The sequence below is a fragment of the Macrobrachium rosenbergii genome, chromosome 26 (genome assembly GCF_040412425.1).
Source record: "Macrobrachium rosenbergii isolate ZJJX-2024 chromosome 26, ASM4041242v1, whole genome shotgun sequence".
Lineage (NCBI taxonomy): Eukaryota > Metazoa > Arthropoda > Malacostraca > Decapoda > Palaemonidae > Macrobrachium > Macrobrachium rosenbergii.
The window spans coordinates 6,131,008-6,149,484 of NC_089766.1; the positions used below are offsets into that span (position 1 = coordinate 6,131,008).

The 18,477-nt window shown below is 38.4% G+C and overlaps 1 long non-coding RNA gene across 1 annotated transcript; it reads left to right on the forward strand.

Annotated features, from left to right (window-relative positions):
* The first annotated feature begins 13,197 nt into the window (after positions 1 to 13,197).
* On the forward strand, positions 13,198 to 18,239 carry LOC136852963 (uncharacterized). Its single transcript, XR_010857285.1, has 3 exons — positions 13,198 to 13,363; positions 15,226 to 15,319; positions 15,454 to 18,239. It is a non-coding gene; the product is annotated as an uncharacterized lncRNA (long non-coding RNA).
* Positions 18,240 to 18,477: the final 238 nt, after the last annotated feature.

The window sequence follows — 18,477 nt, forward strand, 5'->3', positions numbered from 1 at the left end:
GTTGGGACACTCACCTCACCAGCAAGAATTCCCAAGTTCGATTACCGGCCAAGCCACAACGCTTTAGGCATGTCCCATTAAACGCGAGAGCGAGTGTTGACTTTAGTCAATTATATACCTGGCAATTAGTCGATTGTGGATGGTAGCAACCAGAATGGAGATGACAACCCTCAGATAGAAATATACAAACAGACAAACCTTCAAACGAAGGTAAACACAATAACACCAGACTTTGCTGGTATACGACTAAAAACAAAAAATAACAAATATAAGACAACGGAACTTGGAAAAGTATAACATTCCTTTCAGCAAAAATACAACAATAGACCAATACGTACAAATGAATCATAAAATGTTAAAAAAAAAAAAAACATTCACCGAGCCTGTAATTGAGAGACTGCAATGTTTTGAGAGAGAGAGAGAGAGAGAGAGAGAGAGAGAGAGAGAGAGAGAGAGAGAGAGAGAGAGAGAGAGAGAGTCTAGAATTGTAACCTGGCCTGCTGAGAAAGACAAAGAGTGAGAGAAAAAAAGCTGTTTTAATTTCAACTTGCAAGACGGAACTAGACAAGGTTATAATCAAGCGTAATATGAGAAGCAACTAAGTGTATATTATCAATAACATTATCAATTGCATCTAATCTCAAAAGACAGAGAACAACGTCCAAATTTAATTCTGAACGAAAGAAGGAAAGAATGCAATAACAAAATTACAGTAATAATTATTTAGCGAAAAATTAAACGACCTTGTTCCTTGTTCTGTGAGAATGAATTCCACACTCACGCATAAACACACACACATACCAGTATATTAATATTAATATACTATATATATATACAAAGAAATGAAGGAGTAAAATCGAAGTGATAGAAGGAAGTAGACATAATGAAAATAAATAGACGCCATAGATAAAAATAACTGGAATAAGTGAACGAAAATAGTCGAATATCTTCGAGTAAGTCAGACTTACAATACACTAGAGAAAATTAGACGAAATTGTCTGAAGAAAAAGTACAGGAGTGATAAAGTATGATTAGTGTCTTGTACAAAAAAGAGGACAGACATTAGTAAAAGCAAAAGAAGCAGGAAAAGGAGACATACATGAGCAAGAATAGACGGAGAAGGGAACTAGACGCGAGTAACAAGGGACACCAGAACGTATTCATGAAAGACGCCGTCCACAGAAATAATTCCGTTTATAAACTAACAGAAACATCAGAATGTCGATAAACAAAATTCTGGAAAATAATATAAAATACAAGGTTCACGAAAACGATAACACAGAAGTCGTTTCATGCAAGACACTAAGAGAAATAACATAACTGAGGCAAAAAAAAATTTTTGGAAAATTTTATTTGCAACGACGAACAAAATCCCATCACCAAAGTTCTATGAACACGGAACAGATAAATAACCTCTTACGCTAAACAAACAAGAATAACAACTTAACAGAGGTCGAACCGTAGGAACAAAGAAGAAACGATTTATTGCGCAAAAAATATTTACAAAATACAACACAAAAGGCAACCCGAACGCAGTATGTGCATATGGATTCAGGCTGATATGGTACTCGGGTGGTATTACAAAATATAAATGCTTACAGACAACTATATAGGGGAATTATAACATATTACGCGGGAATTACTCGTTAAAAGATTACACTGCAAAATTTGTCTTAAACATTACAAAGTATGCAACTTTTATAAACACTGGACATTAAGAAAATCATTTCAATTACTGCTATAAAGATATACATTTTATCTGGTTGCTGTCAAGGAACACAATTGCTACGGAGTAGCATGTGGTCTAATTTACAGTAATTAATTTGCAATTTATTTTTTATATCATTAAAATTTCAAATAATTACTTAGCAGAATGAATTACATTTAGATGCGGTCAACACATCGCATTTTATATAAACGTTACGAAGAAAAAATTTAGAAACAACAATTTTAAAGGAAAAAATAAATAACAGAATCGGAGAAATAAAAGATAAAGAAACGATAGCAAGTAATAATAGTTTAATTTCTGGGGCGTTTGATGTCCATTTTTACTGCGGGCAATTTTCGAAACTTCAAATACACCAGCAATAAACGTAAAATGTGACCTACTTGAATTAAAACTTACGGCTCTCGCTTATGTATGTCTGCCGCCGTGACGTCATAATGACGTATGGAACAGCTGACGGTAATTATTACATGAATTAATGATATACTTCTAAGATATAACATTATTATCCTGACGTAAATATAAACGAGTTACATAATTCTTGACGATGACACTTTTTGCCTAACGCTGTATTCCTTATGTGTGTGTTTTTGCATGATATTGTCAACAGTATATATAATGATAAATTAGATATTCTCGCGTCATTACAGTGGGTAAATATCTGGCATTTCTTATTACGAAATAGCAGATCAACGGCTTTTCTGTGATAAACTAAAATGGAAAATATTACACTCGCAATACTAACGCAAACCAAAGATCTCTCTCTTTTTCTATATATATATATATATATATATATATATATATATATATATATATATATATATATATATAATACAATATGCCCATAAAACACTATTTAAACGTTGAAACCACATTCTACCAAAGTGAACAGGGGCACAGAAGCTAGTGCCCGAAATATATGGTTTCAACGTTTAAATAGTGTTTTATGGGCCTTCTTTGTTCATATTACACTGTAGTATTACAGGAAAAGATATATATATATATATATATATATATATATATATATATATATATATATATATATATATATATATATATATATATATATATATATATATATGCATGCATGTACCTTTTCACGTTAGGCCATTCACCAAACTGAAGATGGCTTCAGAGAAAATTTTGCTTAAAAAAGCTGTTATCGCCCCATGCATTCCTTTGTTCCCAAATTTCTATATATATATATATATATATATATATATATATATATATATATATAATAGAGGAAAAGTCACACCTACAAATGTATATTAACTTGACCCAACTTTACTTAGTACTTTCCCAAAATCGTTCTACCAACCACAATTCGTTAAAATATTAATTATGGGTAGTTTGCAGAACGACAGGACTACCTCCGAACGGAAGCTTTGTCCATTGTCTCCGATGTTCAGTGTTACTTGAGGGAGGGGGCGCCGGGGGGGGGGCGCCAAGTCCCTAGGGCCAGTTCAGGGAACGGTGCCCTGAGTAAGGTTACCTAGGTAAGTTCTGGTTATGTCAGGTCCTGGCATTCTAGGAAAGGTTAGGTTTGTTTACGTCCGCGGAACCTGTTCCGTCTTCTACATCCCAGAGCAGAGATAAGAATAACAAAATGGACCATGGGGAAAGAAAATAAAAAATATGTGGGGTTATCCGCAAAAGGGTTAAGATCTGTTGTCTTTAGTTACCATCTGAATGATTATAGACAAGGCACTACAGTATGATGCACACACGACATAGATGGTACCAGGTGAATAAATCTAAGCTTTAAAAATCTTTTGCAGATCACAGACGTTTAAGGGATATTTCTGGGAGCAAAGAAAAAGGGAAGTCAATTATTTTTAAAGAATTGTGATTTTTATGTCAGTCCTAAAACAAAGATAAATGCCATAAAAAATTACTTATGTGCTGGCAGGTAAAAAATTATTGTGACAGTTCCAAAGTGAAAAGAGGTAATAATAATACTGAATTACTGATCATTAATGTTTTTATCATTTCCATCCTTTCTACTGCTGTTCGTTGTTATCTACCATTACTGTTTTTATATTAGTAAATATATGTTAATGTTCTCTTCATGTATTTCCCTTTACCTCCTCCTCTTACTTCTTCCTAATGAACACCATATTCTTTGGAAGCTTCAATGTCATGTCAATGGGCCCTTTTGTCGGCTTGTTCCATATGATACGATCAAATAAATAGGTTCCATTTTCTGAATAATATTATCCGTTAACCTCAGACATTTCTACAGCTCTTCACGACAGTTTGACATCAAAAGTTATTAGCACTTAGGATCTTTAAACCCTAGCACTTCCAAAGACTTCGTTTAAGTAAAGAAAACCTCAGGTTGGCAACTAAATTTTCTACGATCACTACCCATGTTTATCTGCTTGAATTCTCAGTACAGAGAATTTTTATGTTAAATTCGTCAATTGAAAAATAAGCGTTCATTTTTATTACGATATTCAAGGAGTTTTAATTGCCTATTTAATTTGGTATCGGCACAGAAGTGGCTGAACGAATGGAGTTCAAAAGGAAAGAGAAAATAAAGCATAGTTAGTCACAAACGCAAGGCGGGTTTGTTCCACTATAGGAATCCTAGGATGTGGTGTCCCCTGTGCCAGGTAAGCTCGATTTCTGGCCACGGGCAACGGTCATTCACATCCGCCAACACCAACTGTGCCTCTGTCCACGTTGAGGCAGAATAATAATATGGTGGTCAGTCGAGTTAATAATAATAATAATATAATAATAATAATGAGAAAGACAAAGTAAATGAAAATACAAGGATAAACAAATGAGCTGTTATCTGTCATAGTGATGCATGAAAAGACGCCAAAGAAAAGAACGCTCTCTCACCGGCACAGAAAATGGAAGCAAATATAAAATATTATAGGAGACTCCTTTAAAAACCACAAACATTGTCTTGTTACAGAAACAACTTCGTATAACCAATAACACACAATGTAGCACTTTGTTTATGAATATATCAGAGTTATTTTAGCAGTCGCATTACGCCTATGCCTCTATACGTAAATAATTATATCAGGCGGCTTATAAATAGTGATCAAGTTAGCTACATAAGATACTGGGTAAAATTTTATTATAAGTTGCCAATAAGACTTCAGCCAGCCATTTTTGCACGGAAAACCGTTTTGGAAATGATAAGGCACTAAGAGAACCTTAAAATTCCAATATAACTTAATCTAGGGGCTATGTTTACTGGTTGCAATTTTGCCGTATTAGCTATGGAGGGCGGGGACCGGTATTCTTACCTCATAAGTCGTAATTTGATTTTTATTTACCATTTGGGCATAGGTTTATGGGGTTCAAAATAACGACAATGGTGAGCTCTTTTCAAAAATGTAGGTTACAGTTTCAAAGCGTGTATTGGCAATTTATAAAATAATACCAACCACTGAAGGGCTAACAACTAGGCCTATGAACGACACTTATCTTGCTTAACAATAATTTACTGTGTAGCCTTGAGACCAGAATGAAACCTTAATTTTATATATGTATATATATATATATACACACACACACACACACACACACACACACACACACACACAACACATGTCATATATATATATATATATATATATATATATATATATATATATATATATATATATATATATATATATATATATATATATGTATAACAAGCATATATATATATATATATATATATATAACATATATATATATATATTATGTTGTGATGTTCAAGAAATGTCAGAATGAAAGACTGACTCTTTATTGTTGTTGTTTTAGATTTAGCTGGCATTGTTAGCACGGGCTCTTGCTTCTAGAAACAGCCGGCAAAAAAAAAAAAACATAAAACTCTTTATTGTTCTCGAGAGGTGTTTATAATGAGGAAAGCGGACGGAAAGGTAGCGGACGACCTGCGGCCCCATGCTGCGTCCATACAGAATTTGTGTTTGTTAACAAGCATAAAAAGACATATACAATGCGTTACAGAACATGTAAAGGCAGATATATATATTGGCGGAAAGGCCGTACAATGATGCATACAATGAGATACATGAAGAATCTGAAATAATAACAAGTAACATATATGACGTGATTAACCCTTAAGGGACGGCACAATTTATCAATGTGCAGTACCCCAGACCGGGGAAATTTGAGTTCGGCAAAATAAAAAAAAAATTACATCAATGGAAGGATAATGACACGTACATTTACACTATAAATAAAAAAATTCTAAAAAATTTTCCCTACTTTCCACGAGAAGTTGAAAATGACTATTTACAACCCCTCCAAGGCCCTCATTTACAAGACAGTCTTAAATATTACCAACTTACATATGTTTTTTCTTCTATAAATAAGTTGCCATTAGTGAATTTATTGTATTTTGTAAAATTATTATTACTGCTCATTGGTCAAAAACAGATAAGAAATAAAAGCAGTAACAAATTTTTTGCATATTTGTTGAAAAATTCACACGTAAATTTACAAAAAGGAAGATTCAGTAACTTTTTTTTTTTACTTTTTACATGCTTTTTCTAATATATCTTTGCAATTTTCTTTGTAAAATTACATTTACAACCAACATCTATCATAAAAGACAAAAACAAGAAACAACAGCAACCCCTGTGTATATTTACAAGCAAATTTACAAAAAGACTTTTGTGAGAGGGAGAGATGCCTCCTCCAAGGAAGTTGCCTCGGGCCAGCGGATGGAGCAGTCTGTGATCATCAGAAGGTATCTGGCTCCTCCCGACTGCGGGAGAGGCCCGGCGATATCGATGTGGATGTGGCCGAAGCGCCAACGAGGCTGGGGGGAAGTCGCTGATTCCGGATTCTGTGTGCTGGGATGTTTTGCTCACCTGGCATGGGATGCAGCTCCTTGCCCACTGTCAGACGTCCTTGTGCGCCCTGATGGATGGGAGAGACCATGAACTATGTCGAACGCCTGTTTCCTCCTCGAGGCGGATACTAGGGAGCAAGGGTGGCCTGTGCTGGTGTCGCAGAGGACAGTTGTGTTTGAGTTTCCTAAGGGCACGTCTACCCACTTCAGAGCTGTCACTGCCGTTCTGTCTCTGGGTCTGCTGCTTGTTCTTTTGCCAGGTCTTTGTAGTCGATGCCGAGGTGAAGGGAATTGATTTCTACTATTGACAGGGCGTTGGCTACTGGGTTCTTCCTGCCAGGGACATAGTTGATGGTGCACCCGAATTCGGAGATGGCAGTCAGGTGTCGCTGTTGCCTTGCGGACCACGCATCTCCCGGCTTTGCAAATGCGTGCACCAAGGGTTTGTGATCTGTCAGGATCCTGAATTCAGTCCCCTCCAGTAGGTACTTGAAGTGTCTCACGGCCTGGCAGATAGCCAGCAGCTCCCTGTCAAAGGCGCTGTAGCGGGTCTCTACTGGCGAAAACTTGTGGCTGAAGAAGGCCAAGGGTTGGGGGGCGCCGTTCACTAGTTGCTCAAGTACTGCACCACAGGCGATGTTGCTGGAGTCCCTTGTCAGTCTGAGGGGGCCTGTGGGGTTGTGGTGAGTCAAGGTAGTGGCATTGGAGAGGGCTGTCTCTGTTTCTATGAATGCCTGCTGCTGCAGAGCCTCCAAGGTTAATGTTTTTAGCTTACCCTTCAGGATTGATGTTATAGGGTACATGGTGCAGGCAACGTCTGGGATGAAAAGTCGGTAGTAGTTTATCATCCCGAGAAACTCTTGAAGGGCCTTGATGGTTTGTTGTTTCAGGAAATTCTCTATAGCTTTTACTTTAGAGGCCATGGGGCGTACTCCTGCTTGGGAAATCTCGTTCCCAAGGAAGTCTACTTTTTCTGTCCCGAAAATGCATTTGTCAAACCTGACGACTAGTCTGCTCTCCTGCAGATGTTTCAGGACCACGCGGACGTGGCAAAGGTGTTCCTCTGGGGACCTGGAGAAGATGAGGATGTCGTCGACGTAGCAGACGCAGAAAGGCAAATCCCCTAAGATAGTGTCCATCAGGCGCTGGAATGTGGCGCCTGTGTTCCTGAGACCAAAGGTGGAATAGGAAAATGTTTAAGTCCCAGAGAGTGTGATGATGGTGGTCTTTGGGGCATCGTTGGGATGCACAGGGACTTGGGAGTATGACTTCAGCAAGCCCAACTTGGAGAAAATCTTCGCGCCATGGAGGACGCCCATCAGGTCTTGCATGTTTGGGAGGGGTAGTGGTCTGGTGTTGTCAGTAAATTCAAGCGCCGATAGTCCCTGCAGGCCCTCCATGAACCATCGGACTTCTTTACCATGTGGAGGGAAGATGCCCATGGGCTTGATTCTTTTTTACAGACGCCCATCCGTTCCATCTCTGTGAAGGCCCGTTTGGCGTCTTGTAACTTTTGGGGGGACAGTCGTCGGAACTTGGCATGGATTGGTGGACCATCGTGGTGTTATGATGGAAGATGCCGTGCTTTGCTGAAGCCCCTGGTGACTGGCGTAGGTCTGGTTTGAATATGTCCAGGAACTCCTGTAGGAGGGACATGTAGCTGTTGGGGGCTGTGGAGTTGATGGCAGACATTCCAGGTCTGGTGGAGAGCTGACGGGAGTGGCAGGTTCCTGTGTTGAGGAGGTGTTGTCTTCCGACGTCGACCAGAAGTCTGTGGTGCCCTAAGAAGTCTGCGCCCAGCAGGGAGAAATTAACCTCTGCGATGACGAAGGGTCAGTGGTATCTGTAGCCCAGAATGGAGATAGTCCGGGTCGTCGTCCCATATGTGCGAATGGGAGTTCTGTTTGCTGCTATGAGGGTGGATGTTGAGTCAGGTATCTTTTCTACATCTTCCTCAGATGGCAGGAAGACCGACTGCATTGCTCCCGTATCTACCAGCAGGCGCCGCTTTGAAATTTCGTCTCTGATAAAGAAACCCGCTAGTCAGGGGGAGTTGGATTTCACGGCCACTGCTGTTACTCGTGGCCACTTTTGTTGTTTTTTGTAAAGGAACAGGGAGGTCTGCAGTTCCTGGCGTTGGTGCTGAATCTTCTACGGAAGAGGCACCATGCCAGGTTTGACCATGTCCTGTGTTCCCTGAATGGTGTCTTCTTCCTGTAAACAGCACTGATGTCTCCCTAGCTGTCGTCGTTCTCCTCTGTCAGGCTGCAGGCTCCCAGGGCAGCGGCGTGCTTCAAAGCCTTGGTGGCCTCGTGTATTTTCTGGGCAACGTCAACTAAGGCATCCATGTCGAGGGTGTCTGCGTCTTTTATCTGGCCCCTAACTTCCCCCAGGAGGCGCCAAAGGACGATCGCTCTCATTAAGTCTACTTTCCTCTTCCTCCCATTTTCATTGCAGCCTGGCAGTGTTACCAACTCCCGTAGTTTGTCCCAGGCTTCCCTAGGTGAGGCTTCTCGAGGGGCTGGGATAATAGGTCAAGTGCACACTGTGCTCTCTTGGTCATGGGCATGGAGTAAGTTTGGATGAGTTTATCCTTCAAGGCTGCATATGTGACCTTGTCTAGCTGCGTGTCGAGCCAGGGGGAGATTAAGTCCATTAATGGTGTTGATTGTTTGAGTGGTCCAATGAAGCACCAAAACATGCCCTTTTGGGTATGCCGTATTTAGTCCGTTAATGGCACGGTTTCCGCCAGGGAAGGAGCTATCAGAGGCCTAAACTTTGACGCCGTAATTAGTCCACTAAATGCTCTCTGATGGTAAGCTGCGGCCCTTTTTAATCCGTGAATGGCTGGGCCAAAACCACGCTTCCTGTCACTCTGGGGTCACCAGTGTGATGTTCAAAAAATGTCATAAGTGAAAGACTGGTTCTTTATTGTTCTCGACAGGTGTTTATAATGGGGAAAGCGGACAGAAAGGTAGTGGGCAACCTGCGGGCCCCCGCTGCTTCCATACAGAATTTGTTTATTAACAGGCATAAAAAGACATATATGATGCATTACAGAATATGTAAAGGCAAATATATACATCGGAAAGGCTGTACAATGATGCATACAATGAGATACATAAAGAATCTGAAATAGTAACAAGTAACATATATGACGTGATTAATGTACATATGAGGAGCGAAACACAAGAATGCAAGAGGCGATTTGATGCCCTTACAGTGAATGAATGTATGATATATATAATATAAATAATATATATATATATATATATATATATATATATATATATATATATATATATATATATATATATATATATATATATATATATATATATATACATATATATATATATATATATATATACTACATACATTATAAATTTGGATTAACTACCTATCCCTCTTGCAAGTGACATTTGTTACCGCATAATAAATATAATTCAATTTAGTTCCTTTGTTATGTAAGACTACGCTACACAACATGGATAAGGAAAAGTCTAGGCTAAATTTTTCAAAGTTTATGAAATAAGACAATTACCTTGGCTAGTCTATGTCTGCCTCACAAGTAACCAAATTTACTCTAGGCCTAACCTAAAGAAATAAAAGATTTTTTCTTTAGACATAAAATGATACAGGTTAAGTGGTAAAACTTTACTTTAGTTGCAAGACCTGATTTCTGCCAATCGCCAACCGGGACAGGCTACAGCCTTTTTGGGGGGTGGCCCCCGGCCAGGTCAGGGCACATTGCCCCAAGTTAGGTTAGGTAGGTAAGCTCTGGTCAGGTCAGGACCTGGCATTATAGGAAAGGTTATGTCTATTTATATATGAGGACTTTTAGACATAAAATCAGGACAGGTTAAGTGTAAAGTTCTACTTTTAGTTAGCAAGGCCTGACACCATGGCAATTCAATAACTAAAATTAAAGATAGTTTTTTTTTATAGTGTCCTTTTGCTGTTTACATTCAATGTAGCCATAGAAATGTCTACCATGCTGCCATTATCCTGGCCTATACACAAATTTCTTATATAGAAGTTGGTATAAGGACGTTAGTGTGGTGGAGATGGGCATCCTGACCTAACCTTCCCTTAACCTAACCTATGCTAGATCACTGTGCCCTGGTATGGCCCAGGGGGGCACCTTTGCCCACGTGCATGCAATTATTCTGCAATATTACCTCAAATTATGCTAAATTATGACAATTATTATAGTAGTTGGTGATTACACTATATACAGGCTCATTTTAGTCATTTCAGTTTACCCTACGCCTAATCCCCATTGTCTACGGCCTACCCAAATCTCACCATTTTTATTTTATTGGCCCACATCTCTAACCTACGATGACGGCCATACTTAGTAGTTAATGCCGAGGTGTTCAAAATTTCAAGTATAATATAGGCCTAAGCTTACACAAACCAACCTTTCCGTAGGCAGGATCTCGATGTAAGGACGGACTCCTATGCCTATAGGCCTACTGAAGGACCCCACAGACGTCACGATCGCCGGATCCGGTCGTCTGAACCGGAAATGTACCTCACTGTCTATGGTGTTCTCCTCCGGCCAAAAGCGGATCCATAAAAATTTCGTGGGGGCGGCCGCCAATTTCCATATTACACACAAACACACACACACATATGTATATGTGTCGTTTAAGATTTAGCTGGCCTTGTGCCAGCACGGGCTCTTGCTCCTAGAGCAGCCCGTAACATATGTGTGTGTCTAGTAGTGCTATTGTTTAAATTAAATTATTATTTTCCCCTACATAAAATAAAAACTTTATGGTAATAATATTTTCAATAATAATTAAATTTTCCTTGTCTAAATTAAAAATTTTGTGTACAGAATAGGTTGATAGTCTAATCTGCACCATAAATACCATAAACGTAACGGTAAATACCATAAACATAACGTCTTGCATCGCTCTGGATGTTACGACCTAAAGTGACTTATGGACGAAACGACCATGGACCGACTGTACCCTAGACTACACACTACTAAACTATGCAACATGCTGTGTATGCAACACAGTTACTTTTTACCTTTGTAAACTCGTGTTGCATGACTTGAATAACTGGATTTAAATGACTCTGGGAGTATATGCCTCAAGGAACGACAGCATAGGGGCGCAACCTCTTGTACAGTACAGTGATATTGGTCGTCTCATACAAATGCTTTTAGTTCTATGAAAAGAGACCATAAGTAATAATTCCATGCTCGTCCATTCTCTGGTAATTAAACCACTCACCAGGGGAAAGCTTCAATTCATTAAATAAGAGTGAAATAAATATTATTTGTTATAAAATACGGGAAAATGGGCAGCTTGCACACAGATACACTAAATACTAAAAGCCCACTGACGACCCATGGCGTACGACTTAAGGAACCCGGAACTACTTCAAGATAAACAAGCGTGAAATAAATATTATTTGTTATAAAATACGGGAAAATGGGCAGTTTGCACGTTCATACACACGAAATAATAAAAACGCACCGACGACGGGAACGCCCAATGACGTACTGGTTAAGAAAGTTAAAGGAACTTAGGAACACGGAACTGCTTCAAGACCGAAGCGTAACAAACGGAAAGGAAAAGTGGCGATTCTCATATATTTCTCATTAATTTGTATATTACTTTCCTTGATTACTCATTTAATAAAAGTATTGTTACTTAACATAAACTCTTCACATATAACTTGTGAATTGTTGTTTGGTTAACAAATTGTGTAAGGCCATCATACTTATATGGACGAAATAATCCAAAGGTAATATGTAATGTTTCTGTCACAAATTCGTCATCTAAGAGTTCAGCACACATTTGTGGACCTCGTCGAGGCCTTCCTCACCACTACGGTATGAAAATTTTTAAGATATACATAAAACTAGCTTCCTGTTCTCCTTAAAAACGCCAAACTGTTCAGTAAAAGTCAATAACGAAAAAACGTACGTACGAACTGACTAAATTTCCTGTGCTGAACAATTAATCATATCCAAGAAAACAGCAGTCATTCATGCCACTGTGAAAATTAGATTTAAAGAACTTGCTTTTCATGAAAAAAAAAATGGCATCCTTTATAGAGGATGTTTCTCGAAAAAACTGAGCCATCAACCACAGCCGCTTTTTAGACCTAGAGCTGCTGGTTCAAGGATGAACTCCGTGTGCAGAGAACTTCCATAATAATAAAACCTGTATAGTAAATGGAAATCACGAGTTGCGTATTTGTTGGTGATAATGAATAAAATCTTTAGTTTTTTATAAATATTTCTCAATTAACGTATATCTATTTTTACAAGAGTACAAACGCTCCAATTATATATGATATGTATGATATAATGATATATACTGTATATATACATTTATATATATATATATATATATATATATATATATATATATATATATATATATATATATATAGTCTTTGTATACATATACATATATATGAATTACAAAAGAATATATTTAAAGCAAACTTGAGTTTGAAGACAATAATGAAGCTCTCAAAAACTCCAGAGAGAGAGAGAGAGAGAGAGAGAGAGAGAGAGAGAGAGAGAGAGAGAGAGAGAGAGAGAGAGAGAGAGAGGGGGCGATTCGGAGGAAAATTCCATGCCAATGCCACTCCCTCCTTTTTTGCAAGCACAAACCGCAGAGGCTACATTCTCTGCTCTTGTACCTGGAGAGGTGCTCAGGAGGGAGTAAAACCACTCCATTCGCCTGCTGTCTTCCCCCCCGCCCAGTCACGAGCACCAAAAGATTCATACAGTTGAGACCAACGCCTAGACATTATTCCTCTTCTCCACTTAGGTAAGGACGACAACAACAGGACCTTTTTAAAATCAGTGAAGCCACTCATTCTAAGAAATCCTAGGCCTACCTTGTAACGGAACATGTGCAGTTAGAATTATAAGTTTTCACGTGTAAGTGGTTATAACCAGACTTATATTCGATCTGTTTAGTGTTTACAGTGTTATCCTCAAAATCAAGCCGTGCAGAAGTGTTATTGTTTTTGTAAACAACGTAGGGCGTTGTGATAATGTGTATGAGAAGGTTTAGGAATTAGGAAAAATGTGACTGAATTTCTTTATCTACGTCTTCCCACAAGGCGAACTTTTTCCCTAGTATATATATATATAAAAAGCTTACTGACTAGAGAGCCACTATAAAATTATATATAATATATATATATATATATATATATATATATATATATATATATATATATATATATATATATGTATATGTATAGTGTATATATGTGTATGCATGTATGTATATAAGCTTACTGACTAGAACCACTGTCACTAACAGTAACCCCTGGTTTTTCTATTCATCAAGCATTCTTTTATTTATTGAGCAAATTTAACCTTCAGTTGTATGCAAACCCCATAACGTTCACGCTATAAAAGGTAAACACGTTTATGGGGATAATTTTAGCTGTGACCTGAGCCATGGATGACTCGACCGTATTCAAAAGCTGCAGTCTATGAGCACGATATCTCTGAAAACTTAAGTATACCTTAGTTTAACCAGACCACTGAGCTGATTAACAGCTCTCCTAGAGAGGGCTGGCCCGAAGGATTAGACTTAATTTACGTGGCTAAGAACCAATTGGTTACCTAGCAACGGGACCTACAGCTTATTGTGGAATCCGAACCACATTATGCCGAGAAATGAATTCCTATCACCAGAAATAAATTCCTCTGATTCTTAATTGGCCGGCCGGAGACTCGAACTCGGGCCTAGCAGGGTGCTAGTCGACAATTCTACCGACTTGTCCAACGACGAACTATTAGTCACCACCTGAAGAGAGAGAGAGAGAGAGAGAGAGAGAGAGAGAGAGAGAGAGAGAGAGAGATGTACAAAGACAAAGAACAACTGAACAATAAAATGTAGAAATGTACCATCAAACACAAATATATACACAAGCGTGGAAATTCATTAAGATACAGTACAAGAGTTGAATAAATAACCTACGAACTAAATAAAAACGCGAAATCTCTAGAAATAATATATAAGAAAAACTGAAGACAATATTTCACAATCAAAATTAGCCGTGACATGGATGACTGTTCCTCACGAAGCTCACTTCTCCTAACCTGAATCACAAGTAAAAATTAGGCCCATGGGATCGGCACTGCTCTTCCTCACCTTGCTGTCCATCTTCTCCCTCGTAGGAGAGTAGTGCCTTTCAGTGCAGCTCACGTGGTGCACTGTAGGTATTACAGTACTTAAGGGTCTTTTGTACCTCCGTTCATATTCTCTTTCTTCCATCTGACTTTCCACCCGCTCTAAAAATGGTTTCCTAGTGCAACTGCGATGTTTTCCTTCTGTTACACCTTTCAAACCTTCTTACTGATTGGCAATTTCCCTTTCAGCGCTGAATGACCTCATAGGTCCCAGCGCTTGGCCTATGGCCTAAATTCTATATTCTATTCTATTCTGTCCACCTCCTCTAATGTTACACTGCGTCAATTCTCGCATCTTATTTAAGAACGAATCATTCAGACGACCCAATTAGGTCTAGATTTGTGACAAGCCAAGTAGGCCTATGTATCTAGATATATGAATCCGTGTTCTAGTTAAACTATCTTGTTGTCTCTAAAATTACGATAAACATAACAAGAAGAAGAATATAACAACTTTCTCGTTCCATTTCCCTCTCTCAGGTCCTTCAGAGGTGCTCCTCGACCATAATGAGGTTCCTTCAAGTAAGCCTCGTGGCTCTTCTGTCCCTGGTCCTATTGGGTGAAGAAGTTGCTGGTATGAAAAAAAGTTTCTTTAAGCATTCATGTTTATAGTCATTACTTCGTGCACAAGATATCTTACGAACGACTGCCAACTTTGTGCTCACAACGATTGCTTAAAATGTTCTTCTTCTCTCCTTTTATCAACAGGAGCCATAACACCTCGCTTCAAACGTCAGTCTAGCAGCTGTGAGCAGTCAGGAAGGCCAAGGCTCGCTCTTATTGCGGTCTTCTCTCAAGAGTCCCACGGCTGTAAACAAAATTGTCAGTGCAGGGACAATTTCGGCAATTGCGTGACAGATGTAAAGTGTTGTCAGAGTCACTATAGAGACTGGGTGTATTCACTTTGCTTGAAAGGTTGGAAACGAGATAACGAATAATGCAAAGCAATTCACTTGCTGTTTTTGTTTTTGGGTCTGTTCAAGAGATGCTCTTACACTGACCAAATCTCTTGATAAACCAGACATCAGCTGGTAACGTTGTGCATACCTTACTTTCTTACTTAATCTGTCACTTTTGGTTTTCTTTTTGGGAAAGAGGGGGGAGGGGAAATGGTCAATATGACCACCTGCCACTTGCACCAAACTACTAAGGTTTGTTGTCCTAGTAACTTCCTTTTTTATAGATGATATGGAGACAGGTCACTCTCCAACTCTCCCCTTTCATTCAGAATTGGTAATTTTTGAGTGTATAGCCTGAATATGCAAGGCAAAATTCTGCACAAAGGTTAACTCTGGGAAGGTGACTCAGTCTTTTATAATGAAAACCCCAATTTCAAATATAGGGTCATAATAACTGGCAAAGCATCATAACCTTGGATTTCTATTAATATTGTAACACACCCAACATACCTTTGAGTTTTCTCATGATACCTGTGAGACACACTCGTGAAATTCTCCCAATAAATTGCACTTCAAACCATGGTCTGCTTGACAAATGAAATCGAGTTTAGATTAACCTTATTCTTCTTATAAAATGTATTTTCAAACTCTTACATTTTAACCAACGGTTTAGTCCTATGATCACAAAGTCACTCTCTGTGTTTATGATAATGTTCATCTCTATTTTCTTAATGCATAAAAGCTACTTTCGGTTGTAGTAAGTACAGTGTACAACAATGTAACATTTTAACACAACACCGTTAAATGTTAAAATTTTCAAGTGTAGCAATTTGACTATACATAAAATGTTTTTTTACTGAGCATAGGTGCTTCGTGTAACATTTTTTTCTTCATTTGTGATCAGTTTGATTTCGAAAGCAATAAAGGGAAGTGTGATTAATAACTTTCTGTCCGTATCATTCATCATTTCTTCCTTAAAGCATTACAATTATCATTCCCCTTAAAACAGAACATTATATCTACGAAAACGACATCATTGTCAAAACGCCACGCATTGCAGGGAGTTGTAATTGACGATGTTCGTATTTTTAGACAATTCGAAAACAGAGCGTCAACTACGATGGGGGCACTCAAAGTTCCAAGTTACCACCCATGTCACTGCAGTGTTCCCCCCAAAAACCCCGCCCCTGCTAGGTAAAATCCCACTCCCCCTACAGTAGGTTAGGTTAAATCCAGCCTTGTAATTTCACTCGGTTTGTGTTTTTCGTCCAACCCAAGGACCCAGTATTCCCGCTGTTGTCCCACGCATTTGAGGATTTGCACAGGGGATCCAATATCTCTTAAATCACTCATTTGCTAACAAAGTGAACATCAGAAACGTTCAAAGTACATAATAAAACATAGGAAAATTATATTTCCAGCTCCAGAAAGCGCTTATGGTTTGAAATAAAATTTTACCGAAATTAAATTCCATCGTGGCTGTTTCGATTTTCTTGGCCTAGTGACCCCAAGACAAAAAGCCTAACTGACAAACTGCCTAAAATGGGCCAACCTGATTGAAGGAAGGACAGCAAACAAGATGGACAAGCAATAAACACAATGATGATGATGATGACTTAGGCTAATGTACGTCATCGTTATGGTAACCTGGACTCAAGTACTGAAGTGTTGATAGCTCCTTGGCATGACACTGTTATCTGCTGATTAAGTTTTAAATCAGCCATTACTGCCAACAATTAACATGAAAACCCAATAACAAGAATGCAGCTTACGACATACCAGGTTACATGTTGCTATGGGTTTGTTTAAATTGGGAGGGAAGGACCCCGGGGTTTTTCGTTTAATGGTTTAATTGACATGAAATATTTATTTTTTATTCTATATGTCGTAGCCTATATGTTTGCTGACATGAAATTAAATTGCACATTTATCTGATGCTATTCATAAATAATCTTAGTAACAACAGAACCTTTATGGATTCTTCTCCTATTGGATATTAATATTTATTAGGAAATATTTAATTCTCGCAAAGAAACATAAGCACTTAATGTAGTAAAACGGGGAACAGGTTGCGTTTGCAAAATGAGGCGCCCCTCAGTAACCGAAATCAATGCTGTTCTCTTTCCGTTTCTTCTTCCATTTATTTTATTAAGAGCAACAATATTCTCCACACTCTTGGCAGCGCGTATTGAAAAGGTTATACCCCAACCAGACCTCAATAAGAAACAACTGGAAAACCCGTTTGGCGAGAACTCGCTTACTCAAGGTCGCAGAGGACTTACGGGGCTATTTTGGCCGGTATCATGAATCTACTTTGGTATACGATCTACACTTTTATTTCTAGAATGTAATACAATTTTTTTAATAGCTTTTTCTCTGTTATATGAATGTTATTATGTTTTACTATGTAGATATCATTAACTGCCTCTTGTTCTTGTTTTCACGTTCACCTTCGAGGTGCTAGTACTAAACATGGCGGAAACTCCTTGGGACGCTGTGTTTAGTACTAGCCCCTCTGGGATCAAAGTATTTTATACACCCAATCTATACTGTTTGGTCGATAAATTATATTAATAAACAATATCTTCGTGTGCCCATCTACTTTACATTTACCATACGGTGGTTTAAAATTTGTGCGTTGTAGATATTTTGTCCTTGTAGATAACAAGACAAGGTAGTATATGCGGTGTGGTGCTCAAGAAGTGAGCTGTCTTAACTCGTAATAGGTATGTAATAATTGTTTTTATTATTTTATGTATCAACTAAATTCATATATAGGTAAAAGAGATTAGTCACAAAACTATTTTTTTCAGGTGATTTCCAACAGTATAAA